Here is a 19,103-nt window from a genome sequence, read left to right as displayed (position 1 = left end):
ATTTTTCACTTCTGGTTGTACACAAAGTAGGGTCACACCATTCATGTAATCGAACATGTACCTAGGGTAATGATGTCTGTCTCACTCCACCATCTTTCCTATCCCCATGCCCCCACCCCTCCCTAATTCTTTCCTTTTAGTTATTTAGATTAACTGGCCATTTCATCATTCAGATTTTTCCCCTCATTATTTGGAGGTTATGACCTTTTTTTCCCTCTTCTCTTACTAGTGACTCTAGAAATCACAATATACTTCTTATAAAGTCTAATTTTTTAAAAAAGAGAGAGAGAAGAGAGAGAGAATTTTTTAATATTTATTTTTCAGTTTTCGGTAGACACAACATCTTTATTTTTTATTATTTTTATGTGGTGCTGAGGATTGAACCCAGCGCCCCCCGCATGCCAGGCAAGCGCGTTACCGCTTGAGCCACATCCCCAGCCCCATAAAGTTTAATATTAACCAATAACTTTATTTCCAAGATGATGCAAGTGAATTCTATTTACTTGCAGCACTACTCATATAATATTGTTGTTGTGCATTTTAGTTCATTCCTATTTTCCTTTTCCCTCACTATTCTTTTACACTGTCAGTATTCTGTGTCAGTTAACTCATGTATTACCATATTTAACATTTCCTTTACTCTTCCACTTAGAATCATTTTCATTTAAAATTTTATTTAGTCTGCCTGAAAATGTCTATTTTACCTCATTTGATTTTGTTTACTTGTTTGTTTTTGCCTCCTGCTTGCTTGGCAAACACTCTTCCATTGAGCTACCCACACTTTTTTTTTTTTTTTAAGACAAGGTCTCCCTAAAATGCTCAGGTTGAATTTGTAATCCTTCTGCCTCAGCCTTTCAAGTAGCTGGGATTACAGGTGTGTGCCACTGAGCCCAGCTATATTATCTCATTCTTGAAGGATTTTTTTTTCTAAATATAGATTTCTAGGATAACAGTTTATATTCTTTCAGCACATTCTAGGTTGATGCTTACTTCATTCTATCCCTTATTATTAGCTCTTTGTGTTTCTCCACTTAAATTATATTTCTCCTTTTAAAGTACCTATCATTTTGGTTTCAAGATTTTTAACTTTATCTTTCTTTTCTGTTGTTTTCACTATACTGTACATACACATTTAATCTTTGGACTTCAGGAATGTGTGAATTGGTGTCTTATCAGTCCTGGAAATTCTTTAGCCATAGTTTCTTCAGATAGTACCTTTACCTCCTGGGCTCAGTGGTGCATGCCTGTAATTCCAGCTACTGCAGAGGCTGAGGCAGGAGAATTCCAAATTTCAGACTAGCCTTGGCAACTTAGCAAGACAAAACACTGTCTCAAAATAAAAAATAAAATGATCTGGCAATGTAGCTCAGTAAAGCAACCCTGGGTTCAATCTCCAATGCTACAAAATAAATAAAGAAAGAAAAAAGATATTACCTTTGCCTCATTTTCTCTCTCATACTTTTGGGATTCCAAGTTAGTATGTTAAGACCATCTTATCTGTCTTTAACCCTCTTTTATGATTTTTTTCCCTTTGTTTTTTCCTCGAGGCTTTATTTTGAATTTTTTTTATTTTCAAAGTTCGTTTTTCACCTGTTTTACCTATTGCTTATTCATCTAGTAAGTACTTGATTTAGGTTATTTTATTTTACAGTACTAGAATTTTTTTAATCTATATTATAGTTTTATATGTATGTTTTATAGTTTTCAGTCCAGGCAATAGTAAAAAAATAAAAATTAAAGAAAGTTTGACTTTTATCTTCTTGAGTATAATAACATAGTTATTTTGCTGTTTCTTAATGCCAGTGTTTCCCAGTCTCTGTGAATCTGATTACTTGCTGTTGTAGAACTAATCTGATATATGATAAAGTTAATGTTTCTCTAAAGAAGATATTTACTTGCTATTGTCAAGTGCCTGAGGGTATAAGACCATCTTAATCAAATTTCATATCTTAACTTTCCTGGGCCACCTAGAAACTTAAATCTGACCTAACTGCATAGTTTTTGTATGGTTAGAATATGGGTAGCCTCCTCAGAGATCCATGTGTTAAGCACTTAGTCCCAGCATTGTGCTTTGGGAGGTAGTAGAACCTTTAGAAGGTGCGTTCTGGTGGGAGATCGTTAGCATTGTTAGCGTCCCATAGAAAATAATTTTGAGGTCCAAGTTTTCTCCTTTTTTGCTTTACTTCCTGGTTTCTGAGGTGAAAGTTTGCTCTGCCATGCATTGCTGCTGTTATGTGCTACCTTGCCAGAGATCCAAAGCAATGAAGCCTCTAGATTATGGATTAGAAACTTTTTACAACTGCAAGCCAAAACAAAACTTTTCTCTTTGTAAGTTGATTATCGAATGTGTTTTATTATACTAGTGGAAAACACTGTTTAGTCTCTTGGTTCCTTTTTATTCTAGGAGTGTAGCCCTTGAGAATCTCAGCCTACAGCCAACAGTGTTTTCACCCTTCATCTCCCTGTTCTGTATTGCAGGCAACAAACATCAAAGTTTAAATGCTTGTTTGCAAACTCAAAAGGCAAAAGCTGAGATCACCTGACTTCTAATGGATTTGAGCTGGTTAGTCATTTCTCACTACATTAGTAGTTATTTGTTGCTTTTAAGAAGATTGATATCTTATCAATCTTCAAATTGCTTTTGAAGGGATAGTAGGTCCAAATTGCCTGATATGCTGTTTCTACAAGTGGAATAAATGAAGTATTCCTTTTGTTAATGCCCTTTTATAGTATAAATAGGAATACCTGGGAAAGGTAAACAATTAAGCTGTGGTTTAACTTTTTTTTTTTTTTTTTAGATCAGACTAGTTCTTATTATTTGCAAAACTCCCAAGGGAAAGAGGCAGAAGATATTTTATTTCATTAGAGAAATCAAAATATTTGATATTGTGAATAACACATTGGGGCAGGAATTGTCCTTTTTGTAAGCAAACAGAACATAATATGAACATTTTGGGAGTAGGATTATGTGGGGTTAGAGGGAGAATACACTGAGCTGAGAAGGAACTATAAACAAGTTTGTCCTGTAGTATTCTTTTTGGGAAGTTGGAGTTTATTTTATTTTTTATTTTTTAATATTTATTTTTTAGTTTTCGGCAGACACAACATCTTTGTTTGTATGTGTTGCTGAGGATTGAACCCGGGCCGTACGCATGCCAAGCGAGCGTGCTACCGCTTGAGCCACATCCCCAGCCCCTGGAGTTTATTTTTCATAATTAAGATTAGCATTCTTTTTGTGCTATGTGGATGTCCTGATTTTTATTTTGTATTCTTTCACATTTCAGGGACAAAATATGATTTTTTTACTCTTATCAATATATCTTTAAAATATTACCTGTGTAATTTAAATTTAGAATTAAATCCATTAAATATGGATGTCAAATATATATATTAGAAATTCTAGGCAAACTAAGCTATAGTAGTCTTTACATTAATGTAAATTGAATGCTATTGAAACACTAAAAATGATATCAGAAGAAATGAAAAGAATGACAAGAAAGAGATGGGTAGAATGCCATAGGCTTAATTAAATAAAGAACTATTAAAATATTACATATGTAATTTAAATTTTAATTCAGCGTTAAATCCATTAAAAATGGAAGTCAATTAAAAACAGCATACTACAGGGACACAGCCACATCAATGTTTATAGCAGCACAATTCACAATAGGTAAATTGTGGAACCAACCTCGATGCCCTTCAATAGATGAATGGATAAAAAAAAATGTGGCATATATACACAATGGAATATTACTCAGCAATAAAAAAGAATAAAATCATAGCATTTGCAGGTAAATGGATGGAGTTAGAGAAAATAATGCTAAGTGAAGTTAGCTACTCCTAAAAAAAAACAAATGCCAAATGTTTTCTTTGATATAAGGAGGCTGATTCATAGTGGAATAGGGAGAAGGAGCATGGGAGGAATAGATGAACTCTAGATAGGGCAGAAGGGTTAGAGGGGAAGTGAGGAGGTATGGAGTAATTAATGATGGTTGAATGTGATGATCATTATTATCCAGGATACATGTATGAAGATACGAATTGGTGTGAATATACTATGTATACAACCAGAGATATGAAAAATTGTGCTCTATATATGTAATAAGAATTGTAATGCATTCCGCTATTATATATAAATAAAAAAGATAAAAATGGAAGTCAAACATACAGATTAGAAATTCTAGGCAAACTAAACTATAGTGGTCTTTACATTAATGTGGGCATTCATTTGAGGGCAGTTCTTGAGTGGGAGGATGGTGATGAAAATTTAATAACGATTTGACTTGTTATAAGTCATAGCTATTAGTATGAAATACCATCTCTCTTTGCGTTTAAATTGATACATCAACAAAATGCAAAACACCTCTTATAAGGAAGCCTAGAACTTCTGAATTTGTTTACTTGTTTGTTTTTTCTCTGCTAAAAGAAGACACTAAGTTGATGATTCATGTTAATTATAGTTTCTTTACTTCCCTGCTTTGTTAGATTGAAATAACTCTTTGTTTTAGATTTGCTCACTTGTCTTTAGAAAACTGAGGGATGAAATGAGGAGGAGAGAGAATTTTAGAATCAAAAGTAACTCTAGATTTGGTAAAATCTCTCTTGTGCCTTCCAATCCCACTCATCTTGTCTTAGGAGTATGAAATCAGAAACCCGAGGGAGGTGAGTAACTTGCTTAAGTTATAGTAGACTAAAATTCAGACTTTCCCCCTTATTAGTAATTCCTTAAGGTTTTTTCAGCTGTATCATTCTACTAGGTATAGCTGATGATTTATCAATAACAATATACTAAGATTTATTAATGCTGATTAATTAATTTATTAATATACTAAGATTTATTAATGCACCTTGATTAATCATATATTCATTACAAACAATTAATTTTAGACTTCCTAAGTTAAATTCATTAGTCTAGTATTTTAATTTCTTTAAGTTTTCTATCTGTGACTAAATTCAGATGTAAAACTGTTTTGGCCTTCAATCTCAGCATTTATTAATGTCTGTGCTATTCCTGAGTAGACTGTCATATGGGTTGAGTATCCTTTACTAAAAAATACTTGAGACTAAAAGTATTTAGGATTTTGAATTTTTTAAAATTTGGAATATATATGTATGCATGTCTTGAGTAATCTTATATGTTTTTTTAAAATTCTTTTTATGGTGCTAGGGATCAAACTCTGGGATTTGCATATGTTAAGCACACACTTTACCACTGACTACATCCTCTGCTCCTATGTGGTATTTTTAGTGTGTCTGCATTTTAACTGTGAGCTGTCATATGAGGTCAAGTGTGGAATTTGCCATTTATAACATCATATCAACACTCCAAAAGTTTTGAATTTTGGAGTATTTGGGATTTTTCAGATTAGGATACACAACCCGTATGCATTTTCTGAAGATTTTTACTTCAATAATACCCTCTGTAAAACAGTAATTATTCTAGAGTAAGTACCTCAGACAGTGTATGAATGATACTGTGCTGCTGCTATAATAGCATTTTACATATTTAGCCAATGTTCTTATTATCTCGTTTCCAAAATTTTGTTATTGTTGCCTTACTACTATAACACACATTTTCCCTATTGTGTTCTTTGGTGTTTATTAGATCTTGATATTGGTATCTTTAATTAGGTTTATGGCATTCTACCCATGTTTTCTAAGTCATTCTTTTATCTTGTCTTTGCCATAGTTTAATTTCAGAGACTGATATAATTTAAAGTATTTCAATAGCACTTCTTCAAGAGTTTCTTAGTTTTAACACAAGAGTTTTTCCTTTGCCTTCTCTAACATACATCATTTTATATATCAACAGCACTTGAAGATGTGTCAGCCATAAGTAAACTTACAGGTTGGAAAAGTGTCACTATGGACAAAATCTACAAATTTATTTTAATTATTGTACTAATTTGGTTGAATATTCACCGAGAACACATGAATTCTAACCAGCTATTAAGTTGGGTCTCAGTTGAAACTAGTAGGAATTTTCACAGAAATGTAATACTTACTCAAAAACCAAGTGATATGGTAGAAAAATCAGGTGTGTTTATCAATATAACATATCATGGTAGCTTCAAAATTCAGTTATTCCTTCATTGTCGTACTTTCTGGAATTACATATTGTTAAAAAAAATTTCCCACAACTTAATAATATTTGATGATAAGTTATTATGTGTTTTGATTTCCTATTAGTTTATATTGGACTGATGAGATTCTTGACTTAGCATAGAATTAGATCTTTGACAGAAAATTTACATCTCAATTCAGGTGACAGCCTGTTAATTAAATATTATTATTCTTAAGACCTTAAGAACTAGACTTAAACCATGAAAATTCTCTTGACAAAATGTTAAATGTAAGGAATTGATAAGAATAGCTAGGTGGGAAAAGGGTCCCTTTCATCTATGTTTGATATATATTACTTATATGTGCCTGGTAAAGTAGATTGTTGTGTGTAATGTTTGTGTGTGTGTGTGTGTATGTTTTATTTGTACCAGGGATTTAACACAGGGGTGCTTTACTACTGAGCTACATCTCTAGCCCTTTTTTATTTTTTATTTTTATTTGTCTCAGTAAGTTGTTTAAGGCCTCACTAAATTACTGTTATCCTTCTGTCTCAGCTTCCTGAATCACTGGGATTATAGGTGTGCCCGACTATAATAGTTTTTTGGTTTTTTTAAATTTATTTCAGTTTTACTCAGTTGCAGATTAAAATCTTTTACTTGGCTTTTTTATCTGTTTTTAATGAAGTTGTTGAAGGCCCTATGTAAACCTAGTAGTTGTGGCTTCTGGTTCATTATTTATGTTATCCATAATCATCATTTACTTTAATTAAGGCATGCAAATTTTTTCATACTTAATACATTTATACTCACTTGTTATTTGTCCAGAGTAGACTATTTTTATTGAAATTAAGGACCAATCACTGCTATCATGGTTGATACTTTCTGTTAATGGTAAATATATTCAGATTTGTATGTAGGAATTAGTTGATTGGCCCTGAATCAAGGCCAGAAGTTTGTTGAAGCTGTTGGTTTCAAGCAGGAGCCTAAAGTAATGTCTTTTTATGGTCTGTTGGCTACTTCAGAACTTTAGAAGTGTAATAGTCAATTCAATAGAAAGAAACATCTGAAGGGGGGAAAAAAGAATTGTTGACCGTGGTTCAATAGAAAAAGAAAACTGGATTCAAGTGTTTGGCTCTGTCTTTAACTAAATTAGGACAAATCATTTAACCTTCTTGTGATTTAGTTTTTATGTTTACGGAATGAAAACAAACTGTTTTAACAATGTATTTTTAAAATATATTTTCTGAAGTGATACAGGGAGCTTCTATCAGGTAACTTTTCTAAAACTCACCTGTACACAAAATTTAGAAAACCATATTCTACTTTTATGTTACCAAAGCCAGTTTGTTTCTTGTCATGTCATCTTGGTTGTTACTAGAGTTGTAACACTTAACTTGCTTCTTGGCCTTAAATTTAATAGTAGGTATTAATAAAATATCAGGATAGCGTCTTATTTGGTAGGCTAAAAAATGTAATAAGCTAAAGATACAGCTCAGAGGTAGAGCACTTACTAACAGGCATGGGTTCAGTTCCCAGCACTGGGGATTGACCTCAAGTTTGAGTCCAGTCTGGGCAACTTAGTGAGATCTCATCTCAAAATAAAAAATAAAAAGGATTGGGGATGTTGCTCAGTGGTAGAGCACCCCTGGGTTAAATCCCCAATACTATACCCTGCCCCCATCAAAGAGAAAGCTAGTATTAGTGTCTTTACATAATATGTTTTCTCATCAGAGAGTAAATATAGTTTTAAAAATTACTGCAAAAAGCTTGATAATCAAACAAGCATTTTCCTAAGTAGGGCATAAATAATAAAAAGGTTGTATAGCATTGTAAAAGCCATAGACCTTTTTGTACAAACTCACCTTGAGATTACCAGGACACTAAAAACAAGAATGCTGCTTTAATCCTTACTTAAATGGGGGAGTTCTGGTTTTTCATGGCTTTCCTAGTTCTCGCCTATGTTGAATAGAGCCTATGTGGGTGACCAGTAAGGTATTACAGGACAGTAATAGAATACTCTATATATTGCTCACTCTGGAACCAGCTAGTACATTGTCATGAGAATACTTAAATTACCCTGTGGAGAGACCAACTTGGGGTCCAAACCACTGCCAATTTGCCAGCCAGCCATGTGAGTGAGCAAGTGAACGTGAAAGTGAATCCTCTAGCCCCAGTAAAGTCAATAAAAGTTGCTTATGTAAACAGGGAATTAGTAAAATATCTAGATTCTCTCACCTTACGCTGGTAATCCGTAATGGAAATTCCATACAACCCATCTGCTTATACGGCTGTAATCTGACACACCTAACCTGTTCGTTCCTAATTACCTCTTACCATGGGCTCACTTCTGTTAGATTTCCACACTGAAGTATTATTATATGATCAGATTTAAATAGAAGGCTGTTTATCCTCGTCTAGTATCTGCTTTATAATAAAGTTTTGAAATTAAAAATATAGCTTAAATATCATTCAAAATTCCTAAGTATGTCATGTTCTATAATACTAATATTTAATGAAAGCACAAATTAGATTTTACTATAATAATATACATTTTTTTGTCCAGACTGTCTGTAGCAGTTTCTGAGGACTAGAGTTCGAAAAGACAGAAAAGAAACTGATAATAGTGACTACCTCTGCCTCTATAGATGGTTGAGGAACAAGTATAGATTTACTTTAGTTTCATACATGTTTTCTTGTACTTTTAAAAATGTGTACCATATTCATGTAATATCTGCTGCAAGATATGGTATTTTAAAAGTCTGTTTTCCTGACAAAGCTGAATTTTATGTTTAAAATGGGTGTGGCCTAAAACAACTTAAGTATTTGAATGTTAGTCTTCCTTCCTTCCTTCCTTTTCTTTTTCTGGAATTGAACCCCCAGCCCTTATTTTATTTTGAGACGGTGTCTTCCTAAGCCTCAAACTTTTAATTCCTCCTGCCTCAGCCCCTGGAATTGCTGGGATTACAGGCATGCACCACCACACCCAGTTTCTCTTAGATACTGCAATACACATTTTCTAGCTTTATTAGACTGTTCTTCAGAGAAACAGAACCCATAGGAAGGAGGGGGGAATGCATGAGAGGCATTTAGAGAAGAGATTATTGTGAGAATGAGTTTATGGGGTTATGGAAGCCCAGAAGTCCCTCATAAGTGCTGTCTGGCAAGGCACAGTGGCTCATGCCTGTAATTTCAGGGGCTCAGGAGACTGAAACAGAAAAATCACAAGTTCAAGGCCAGCCTCAGCAATTTAGAAAGACCCTAAGCAAAGGGCTGTGGATGAAGCTTAGTGACAAATTGCTCCTGGGTTAAATCCCCAGTAACTCCCCCTTACCCCCACAAAAAGTACTATCTGTAAGCTGAAGACCCAGGAAAATGCAGGTGTAATTCATGAGTCTGAAAGCCTGAGAATGAAGTGGGGAGTAATGAGAGGGCTGATGAATGTCCTGGAATTGGAAGCCCTGAGAACCAGTTCTTACTGTCCTAGAGTAGAAGATATATGTCCCGGCCCAATGGAAAAAATAGAATTCACCCTTCCTCTTCCTTTTTTCTTTGGGTCTGCACTTTCAGTAGGTTGGATAATGCATGCCCACATTGCTTAGGACAAGTCTTGTTTAACTCATTCTTCTGATTCAAATGCTAATCTTTTCTAGAAACACCCTCATAGATACATCCAGAAATAATGCTTAGCAACTATTTGGATATCTTTTACCAGTCAGGTTGATTCAGAAAATTAGCCATCACAAATACACAAAAATCTTAGTTCCCTCTACTGTAGATATTATTACTTCAGTCTAGCCATTGGATCCAAGTGTCATCCAGATCTTAGTGGATATAGGGTATCTTTCATTCACAAAGTTGTGAATTCTGATTATAAGTTTAAGAATAGAATATTTGTGTTGCTAGAATAGTGTGGATTATAAGATGGAACTGAGAAAAAAATTAACCATTTGTTATGTATGATGGTAATCTTCAGAGGAGTAAGAATTTGAAAAATTTAATTCTATAAGGTGTTTGTGTGGAGTGATACGGGAGCATGGAGATGTGTGGATTGAATGTATGTTTAGATTAAATGTCTCATTTAGACTTCAACATAAAATATCAGAGAGATAGTTGCGTATCCAGATGAGAGTATTAGAAAGAAGATATAAATTTGAGATTTAGCACCATCTAGTTGACATTTAAATCCATGAGATTAAGTGAGAAAACAATGAAGAGAGAAGGCAATCCTAGAACAAGCTCTGGGGTACTCCCATCTATTAGACTAGTGAAGAAACAGAGCCATTAAATGAAAATGGAGGAAGGAGGAAAACCAGGAGAATGTGTAATGGAAGCTAAAATAAAAAAATATATTTAAGGAAAAAGAGAATAATTAGCTTTATCAAATTTTACTAAGAATATTAAGATAATGGAATTTGGTCATGTTAGTAATTATTGGTGTCCCTCACAGTTGCACTTAAGGAAATTGTTTAGGCTTAGGATAACTAGAGAGAGAAAATGAAAGCCACTAGATGAAGAAATATTGGTGTGATATTGAAGCAAAAAAAAAAAAAATGGGATCCTATCTAATGAAAGATGAGTTTAAGGTCAAGGAAGAATTTGTAAAGATTAGTAATACTAGATCATGTTTGTGTGTTCATAAGAATAATCCAGTAAAAAGAAGAAAATTATTACATAGCAGAGAGAGGGACTTAATAAAATTTGATTTCTTAAAGAAGACAAGAGTAATTGAAATCCACAAATGGAGGTATTAACCATTGATGGGAGCAGGGAACTTAAACAGTAAAGAAGTACGTATATGTATACAGTAAGGAAGTAAGTTTATAGGAGAAATGTAAGGGAATTTCTCTTCAATGCTTTTGTATTCTCAGTGTAGTAGTCCTTTAACTTAGAAAGGAATAGATAGTAAAATAGGTCTGTTACAGGTTTGAGGAGACAAAGAAGACATGAAGAATTTATTTAGAGTGTGGGAAAGAAAACTTTCTTGGAACTAGAGTACTCCTCTACGCAGTGTTGACTGCCCTTTCTAGTTTATAACTCTGAAACAGCCAGTCCTGTTATCCCTCTTGCTGTGTAATAAGTTGCTGTAGTGAAGACATGCAAAAGTGAATTAGCTCAGTTCAACCAAAGTTGTGATTTTACCAGGTAAATATAATAAAGGGAAAGAGGAGTAAGAGATTTGGAAGTTTGAAAGGAGTGGTTATTGTTGACTTTAAAGAGGAAAGTAAAGATGAAGGTAATGAATAGTGGAAAATTATAAGAACATATTTTATTGGATTGGAGAACTCAATAAGGTAAAAGAATGTTGAATTTGGAAATAGTAGAATGAACTAGATAGAGGTCAAGAAAAGGATATTTCAAAGATGGGAGATTTAGTTATTGAGATTTTGTTTAAGATTTTGGAGTTGATGCCATTATTGATGATGACAGGAGTCTTGAGTGGATCAAGGAAGTAAGTATTGGGAAGTAATTAATGAACTGTGAAGCCAGAGTAGTAGATACAGACTTTGAAATTACTGAGATTGATAATGCAGATAAGAATGGAGAATACAGCCTGTGGCGTACACCTGTAATCCCAGAGCTCAGGAGGCTGAAGCAGGAGGATCACAAGTTCACAGTCAGCCTCAGAAATTTAGTGAGGGCCTAAATGACTTAGTGAGACCTATCTCAAAATAAAATATAAAAAGGCCTGGGGATGTGGCTCTGTGGTTAAAAGTCCTTGGGTTCAATCCCTTGTACCAAGGGGGAAAAAAGGAGAATTATTGTTACAATAGAGGATACAGACGTGAGTAATATAGTAGAAGATCTTGGGTCTTTAATAAAGTAAAAGAAATGGTTTGGAGGTGGTAACTGGACTCAGGGAGCACATCTTTTGCTTTCTTGGACCTCTTCAGTATCTTATTCTTCCTGCCTCCTGACTTAAAGTATAGGAGATATAAGTGAAAAAAAAAAAAAAATCTCCCCTTGAGAAAGCTGAAAAGAAAGTGATGTCATCAGGTTTTAATCAAATTGAAGAGCTTGAAGTTACAGAAAAGTTGATTATTTTATTGGTACATTAATCTTGCATTTTTAATATGTAGTACTAAAGTATACAGTTCGATTTTGTGAGTTACATAAATTTGTGTTATTTTAGTAAATATATTAAGCACCATATCAAGCCTGTTGTGAAATTTGGGTTTTCTTTTGTGGGAGTGGGAAAACATGGAGGAGAAGGAATTGGAGTTCAAAACTCCAAACATCTGGCATGGTCCCATAAGAATAACATCGTTGATCATGATGATTATATCCCAAGCTCTTCCCATAAAAGGCCATTTAATTCATGTGCAGTATTAACTGCCATAAGAGCCCCATATAAGATTGGATAACACTATTTCTAAAGGAAAATTCTTTCACCTTTTGAATTTGGGATCTCAGAAACATTTCATCTCTCCTTATTGTTCTAGAGTAGGTTTTCCTTCTTACCATTACAGCCCCTCCTCTGTTTTGCCAGGCAATTAAAGTAGTACCTCCCTGTTTTTAAGGTACTGGCAATTTTGTGGGAATCAAGAGCTTAATGGTTAGAAATAAGTATCAAATTCAGATGAGAATAAACAGCATTTCAGGAATTGAGGTGATAAGGACCTGTCTCGGGAGTATTTAACTGACTGATTGACCAATTTATTGATGTATGGTGTGGGTACTAGGGATTGAACCCAGAGGTGCTTTAGTGCTGAGCCACATGCTCAGCACATTTTATTTTGGACAGAGTCTCACTAAATTGCTTAGAGCCTCACTAAATTGCTGAGGCTGGCCTTAAACTTATGATCCTTCCTGCCTCAGCCTCCCAAGTTGCAGTATTTGATCTTTTAATGGCTCCCTCCCTATCCCTAATCCTAAAGCATGTACAAAATGTTTCTAGAGTTTTCTGGTCTCATTATTAGTAAATATGGAAAAATAAAAAAGAAATTAGCAGTTTGTCCTATGCTTGTTCTTTTTTTTACCTGTATTTTTTAAGGTGTGCTCTTCATTCATTCAACAAATATTTAATTTCTACTAGGTTCTTGGGACAATGCTGTTAAAATTGTGAAGATGAACACAGAGCTCCTTGTTCAGAATTTCACAGTCTAATGGGGGAAATAGGTATAAGTTGGGTCCATCACTGATTTCAGAGAATAAAGGGAGAAGTACCAGACTGCTTGGGATAGAGACAGCTTCACAGGTTTGGGTCTCAAAGTAGGAGAGAGGTAGTTCATTGGAAATTTATAAGTATTTGAGGACCTACTCTGGACCAGGCAGAATACTAAAATAAAACTATTGAGAATATAATGATTACTTATAAGACAAAAAGAGTCTTGACCTTAAACAGTCTACTGAGAAAGACCAATAAGTTGATAATCCTAAGTGTGAGATAAGTGGTAAACTGTCTGGAAGCATATTGGGGCTTGTAGGAGAAGATCTAAACTCAGGCAGGAGGTGTTAGGGAAGGCTTTGGGGAAATGACATCTACACTGGATCTTAAAAACTGGGTCAGCATTAGCCTGGTGAAAAGCAGGAAAAATATCTTCCAGTAGATGAAATACTGAGTAAATTGTTGATAAGTGCATCGGAGTCCAAATGGTTGAAATATAGCTAGAGTAGTAAGGAAGGAGAGGTATGAAGGGCCAGATCAGAAAGGACCTTACATGCAGTGCTAATGAGTTTGGATTTCTATTTTGTCAGCATTTGAATACTGCAAAAGATAGGAAATACTAATTTTTTAACTGCTTTTTTTGTTTGTTTGTTTTTATGTGGTAATGAAGAACAAACCCAATGCCTCACATGTGCTAGGCAAGCCTTCTACCACTGAGCTACAACCACAGTCCAGAGAATACTAATTTTTGAGGGGTCTTTCTAGTAGTAGATAATTATGTATTATTTTGGGGTAAGGGTAGTTTATATTTTTTTGTTGTTATTGTTGATCATGGTGACACCCTAAAAATAGTGCTGTCTATGCAACAGTTAAAGATTTAAACAGTAAAAGAAAATGCCACTCATTTCTATTTCTCAGTGGAAATCAGGTTTCCTGAGTATTAAAAAAATTTTTTTTTGTTGTTCTTAATGCCAGAAAAGTGTTAGGGAAAAAATATTCCAAGAGGAGGAGGAACCCCTCTAGCTTTTAGGCAAGTAAGATTTTATATAGACTGTTTCTGTAAAATAGTTAACAAATCCTACCAAATTGCCTTATCAATGCGTAGGAGACCTTTAAAAAAAGAAGAACTTTGATCACTATTGTAAGAGAACATGTATCCAACCTTTTCTGTGAGAGTCCCAAGTGTTTTATTGAGCAGATCTGTTGGTTTAAGTTAAATAACAGATCTTTGAAAAAAAGAGAAAAAGCTTTTTATTCTATTTTATGAGCTATAGAATAGTATAAGGTAAAGACGGTTATTCATGGTTGGTGTCAATTGAGAAAGGTATTTGTGAAATGAAATTTAGTCCAATTCTTTAATCTTTTTGCATCTGTAAAAGCTATGTGACCCATCAGATAATTCTACCCTTACCTTGGAGTACTTGGCAAAAAAAGCTTAAAAAGACTTATAAAAGCAAATATGAAGTTTGGGTTTTAAAAATGCTAATCTGGGCTGGGGGTGTAACTCAGTGGCACAACATATAGTTAGCATTTGAAGGGCCCTGGGTTAAATCAACAGCACCAAAAAAGAAGGGAAAAAAAGATAATCTATATCGAAAGAGGAAATTGTATTTATTAGGGTTGCCTATTCAAAGCAAGAATTTGGGGATATTGGTATGAAAATAAGTCTTTCAACCCAAGGATTTGGTTTAATAAATAATACTATTGTTTGGTTTTAATAAATAAACACTTTTATTAGGCCCTGTGTTTTTTTTTAACATTTATTTTTTAGTTGTAGGTGAACACAATACCTTTATTTTATTTTTATGTGGTATTGAGGATCAAACCCAGTGCTTCACGCATGCCAGGAAAGGGCTCTACCACTGAGCCACAACCCCAGTCCTATGTTTGTTTTAACATTAGTTAAAATTGGGGTTTCCCTTATCAGTTCTGATTGATTTTCAATTTATTGAATGAATAATAAGGAGATAATTTATGTGTTATAAACTGATAAGTGGTTCATCAAATAATATAGGCATTTTATATATTAAATGTTAAGGTAATTTTAATACTGTTTTCCCAGAAGAAAAGTTTTCCTAAAAAAAGCACTTATTCTGTGTTCTCTCAAATTCATAGTATACCATAACCTCCCATTTAAAGTTGATTTGGTGACCTTAAGTCACTGGTATCTTTGAATGTATTTTATAAGTTTATATTGTAAAATTGTAGTTCTGGGAGTAATTTTGTAACTGTTTTAAGTTTAAAGTTTGAAAATATTATACAAGATATACCTTTTAATAAAAACCAGCAAAGTCTTTTTTAAACTTTTAATTTAAAAAACTTAATGAAGATTTGCATGCCATGAAACTGGAGCTTTATCAGATTAGGATATGTTAAGAATTTAGAGAAAATTTTTCCTTGCTTATTCACAAATATTTGAGTATTTTATTTATTGGGTAAATGGTTTCTAAAGGTGGCCTTTTTATGGTTTTATTAACAATATAGAATTAATAAATAACTCAAAATTTCTAGAATGACATAAAGTAAAATTCCTTATAAACTATGCATCTGTAGGTTTTTCCCCCTGCAAACATATTTTCCAGTTATAAACACTTTTACCACTAAATTTAGCTGTAAATTACTAATAATAGGCATTTAATTTCTAATCATTTCTTCTTGGAGGAACTAGATACTAGTACTGTTAATTTTTATAGATCCTGTTCTAATCATGTATCCTTTTTTGAAACATTTTTCTGTTGCCTATAGGATGAAGTTTGAGATTTTTAACCTAAGATTCAATTTCTGACCTGAAAATTCCTAAATGTCATTCTAAGTATTTTCTTGATTACCTAGCTAGAAATGATCTAGTCTCTCATCCTTTAGCAGTATATTACCTTGTATTAAAACTTTTGTTGTACATGTCTTAGTTCCCTATTTATAAATTGAATTGTATTCATTATTATATCATCTACATTTATATATTGAACAAAATGAACTAAATGCTAGAATCAAGAAAGACAACAGTGCAGGTAAATCTAGGTTACTGTCCTCGTGGAATTTATATTGCAGTTGTTAAACAGTAATGACAGAGAAAGAAAAATGAATACATAGGCAGATAGAACTTTTCAGATTTCAAGAGTTTTGAATACAAAACATTTGTATTTGGGATGATACCAGCCTTGATAAAGTGATCATGAAAGGTCTCTTTGAAAATGTAACAGTTATGCCAAAACCTGAAGGATATGAAGGAGTAGTCATACGATTTGGGAGCAGAGTTTGAGTTGAAGGAAAGTGCTGAGGCATAAGAAAGAGGCATAAATCCAGAAAAGGAGATAAGACAGATAGAAACAAAGACATCCTCTCACACAATTTATACACATTCTTGTCCTCTACTAAATCTGACTCTGCCTTTGACCATAGGTTGGGAAATAAACATTAATCTCTTTCTCTCCTTCAAATGTTATGACTTGGATTTGTATCCAACCTAGAAATACTTAGGATTTGAAAAAAATTAGAGAAATTATGTGTGTTAGGTTGTGGGAATTTTATAAAATTCAGAAAAAAAACTAAAATTCTTGTAATCAAGCACCAGGGAAGAACACTTGATATTTTGTTTATCTCTTTCTGGTCTTCTCTGTGTACATGTATAATTTGTTTAAAAATCAACAATAAAAGCAGAAGATTAGGGTGTATTTCTGTGGTAGAGTACTAGGAGCCCTAGTTTCAATTCCCAGGACTCTTTCCCCCAAAGTTACTTGGTATCATGTATAAAACAAAATATTCTACATTTACACCTTATATCATGAATTATATAATTATGTCACATATTTGTGAATGTACCAAAAGTATAGTTAATCAAGTAGTTGTTAGCAATTATTGAGGTTCTTTGTTTGTTCTTTTAATTAATTAATTATTTTAATTAGGTATATATGACAGCAGAATTCATATTGATTCTTTGTATACAACTGCAGCACAACTTTTCATTTCTCTGGGTGTACACAATGTAGCGTCACACCTATGTGCAGTCATACATGTACTTAGGATAATGATATCCATCTCATTCCACCATCTTTCCTGCCCCCATGCCCCCTCCCCATCCCTCCTTCCCCGTTGTCCCATCAAAGTTCCTCCATTTTCTCCATCCCCACCCGCACCCCCATTATGGATCAGTATCCACTTATGAGAGAAAACTTTTGGCCTTTGTTTTTTTAGGATTGGCTTACCTCACTTAGCATGATATTCTCCAACTCCATCCATTTGCAGTTTTACCTGCAAATGCCATAGTTTTATTCTCTTTTAATGCTGAGTAATATTCCATTGTGTATATGTACCAGTTTCTTTATCCATGCATCTATTGAAGGGCGTCTAGGTTGCTTCCACAGTTTAGCTATTGTGAATTGAGCCACTATAAATATTGATGTGGCTGCGTTACTATAGTATGCTGATTTTAAGTCCTTTGGGTATATATAGACCAAGGAGTGGGATAGCTGGGTCAAATGTTCCATTCCAGGTTTTCTAAGGACTCTCCATACTGCTTTCCAGATTGGTTGTATCAATTTGCAGTCCCACCAGCAAAGTACGAGTGTGCCTTTTCCCCCACATCCCCACCAACATTTATTGTTGTCTGTATTCTTGATAACTGCCATTCTGACTGGCATGAGATAAAATCTTAGAGTAGTTTTGATTTGCATTTCTCTAATTATTAGAGTTGTTGAACATTTTTTTCATTTATTTGTTGATTGAATATATATCTTCTTCTGAGAAGTATCTGTTCAGCTCCTTAGCCCATGTATTGATTAGGTTGTTTGTTTTGTTTTTTGGTATTAAGAATGTTGGTTCTTTATATATCCTGGAGATTAGTACTCTGTCTGACGTGCGTGTGGCAAAAATTTGCTTCTAAAATGTGGGCTCTCTCTTCACCTCATTGTTTCTTTTGCTGAGAATAAGCTTTGAGTTCATCCCATGTATTAATTCTTGATTTTATTTCTTACACTTTCAGAGTCTTCTTTAGGAAGTCAGGGCCCAATCCAACGTGATAAAGATTTAGGCCTACTTTTTCCACTATTAAGCACAGGGTCTCTGGTCTAAATCCTAGGTTCTTAATCCACTTTGAGTTGAGTTTTGTGCATGGTGACAGATAGGGGTTTATTTTCATTTTGCTGCATATGGATTTCCAGTGTCTGGGACGTTATAAAGGCAGTGCTAAGAGGAAAGCTTATTGCATTAAGTTCATTCATTAAAAGAAGAAGAAGTCAACAAATAAATGACCTAACATTACACGTCAAAGCCCTAGAAAAAGAAAAACAAACCAACACCAAAAGTAGTAGAAGACAGTAAGTAATTAAAATCAGGATGGAAATCAATGAAACAAAAGAAACAATTCAAAAAATTGACAAAACAGAAAGCTGGTTCTTTGAAAAAAAATAAATAAATTTGACAAACCTTAGCTACCCTAATGAAAAGAAGGAGGGAGAAAACTCAAATTACTATAATTTGTGATAAAAAAGGAAATATCACGACAGACACTAGTGAAACACAGAAGACAATTAGAGATTATTTTGAAAATTTATACTCCAGTAAAATAGAAAACCTCAAAAACACCAACAAATTTCTAGAGGCATATGATCAACCCAAACTGAGTCAAGAAGACATACACAATTTAAACATCAATTTCAAGCAAGGAAATAGAAGACACCATCAAAAGCCTACCAACCAAGAAAAGCCTGGGACCAAATGGATTCACAGCGGAGTTCTATAAGACCTACAAAGAAAAATTAATACCAACACTCCTCAAATTATTCCATGAAAGAGAAAAGGAAGAAACCCTTCCAAACTCATTCTACAAAGCTAATATCATCCTGATACCAAAACCAGGAAGAGACACATCAAGGAAAGAAAATTTCACACCAATATCCCTGATGAACATTGATGCAAAAATTCTCAATAAAATTCTGGCA

General features: G+C 33.8%; 1 protein-coding gene and 1 non-coding gene across 5 annotated transcripts in view; both read left to right on the top strand.

The window, feature by feature from the left end:
- Apc (APC regulator of WNT signaling pathway) overlaps nucleotides 1-19,103 on the top strand; it is a 121,179-nt gene that overhangs the window by 8,847 nt on the left and 93,229 nt on the right. The gene's annotated exons all lie outside the window — the stretch shown is intronic.
- On the top strand, nucleotides 6,991-7,127 carry LOC114086680 (small nucleolar RNA SNORA2/SNORA34 family). The gene has a single exon (XR_003581679.1). It is a non-coding gene; the product is annotated as a small nucleolar RNA SNORA2/SNORA34 family (small nucleolar RNA).

Source organism: Marmota flaviventris, chromosome 5 (assembly GCF_047511675.1).
Source record: "Marmota flaviventris isolate mMarFla1 chromosome 5, mMarFla1.hap1, whole genome shotgun sequence".
Classification (NCBI taxonomy): Eukaryota; Metazoa; Chordata; class Mammalia; order Rodentia; family Sciuridae; genus Marmota; species Marmota flaviventris.
The sequence above is the reverse complement of the archived record's forward strand: the minus strand, read 5'-3'. Positions and strand labels throughout refer to the sequence as shown.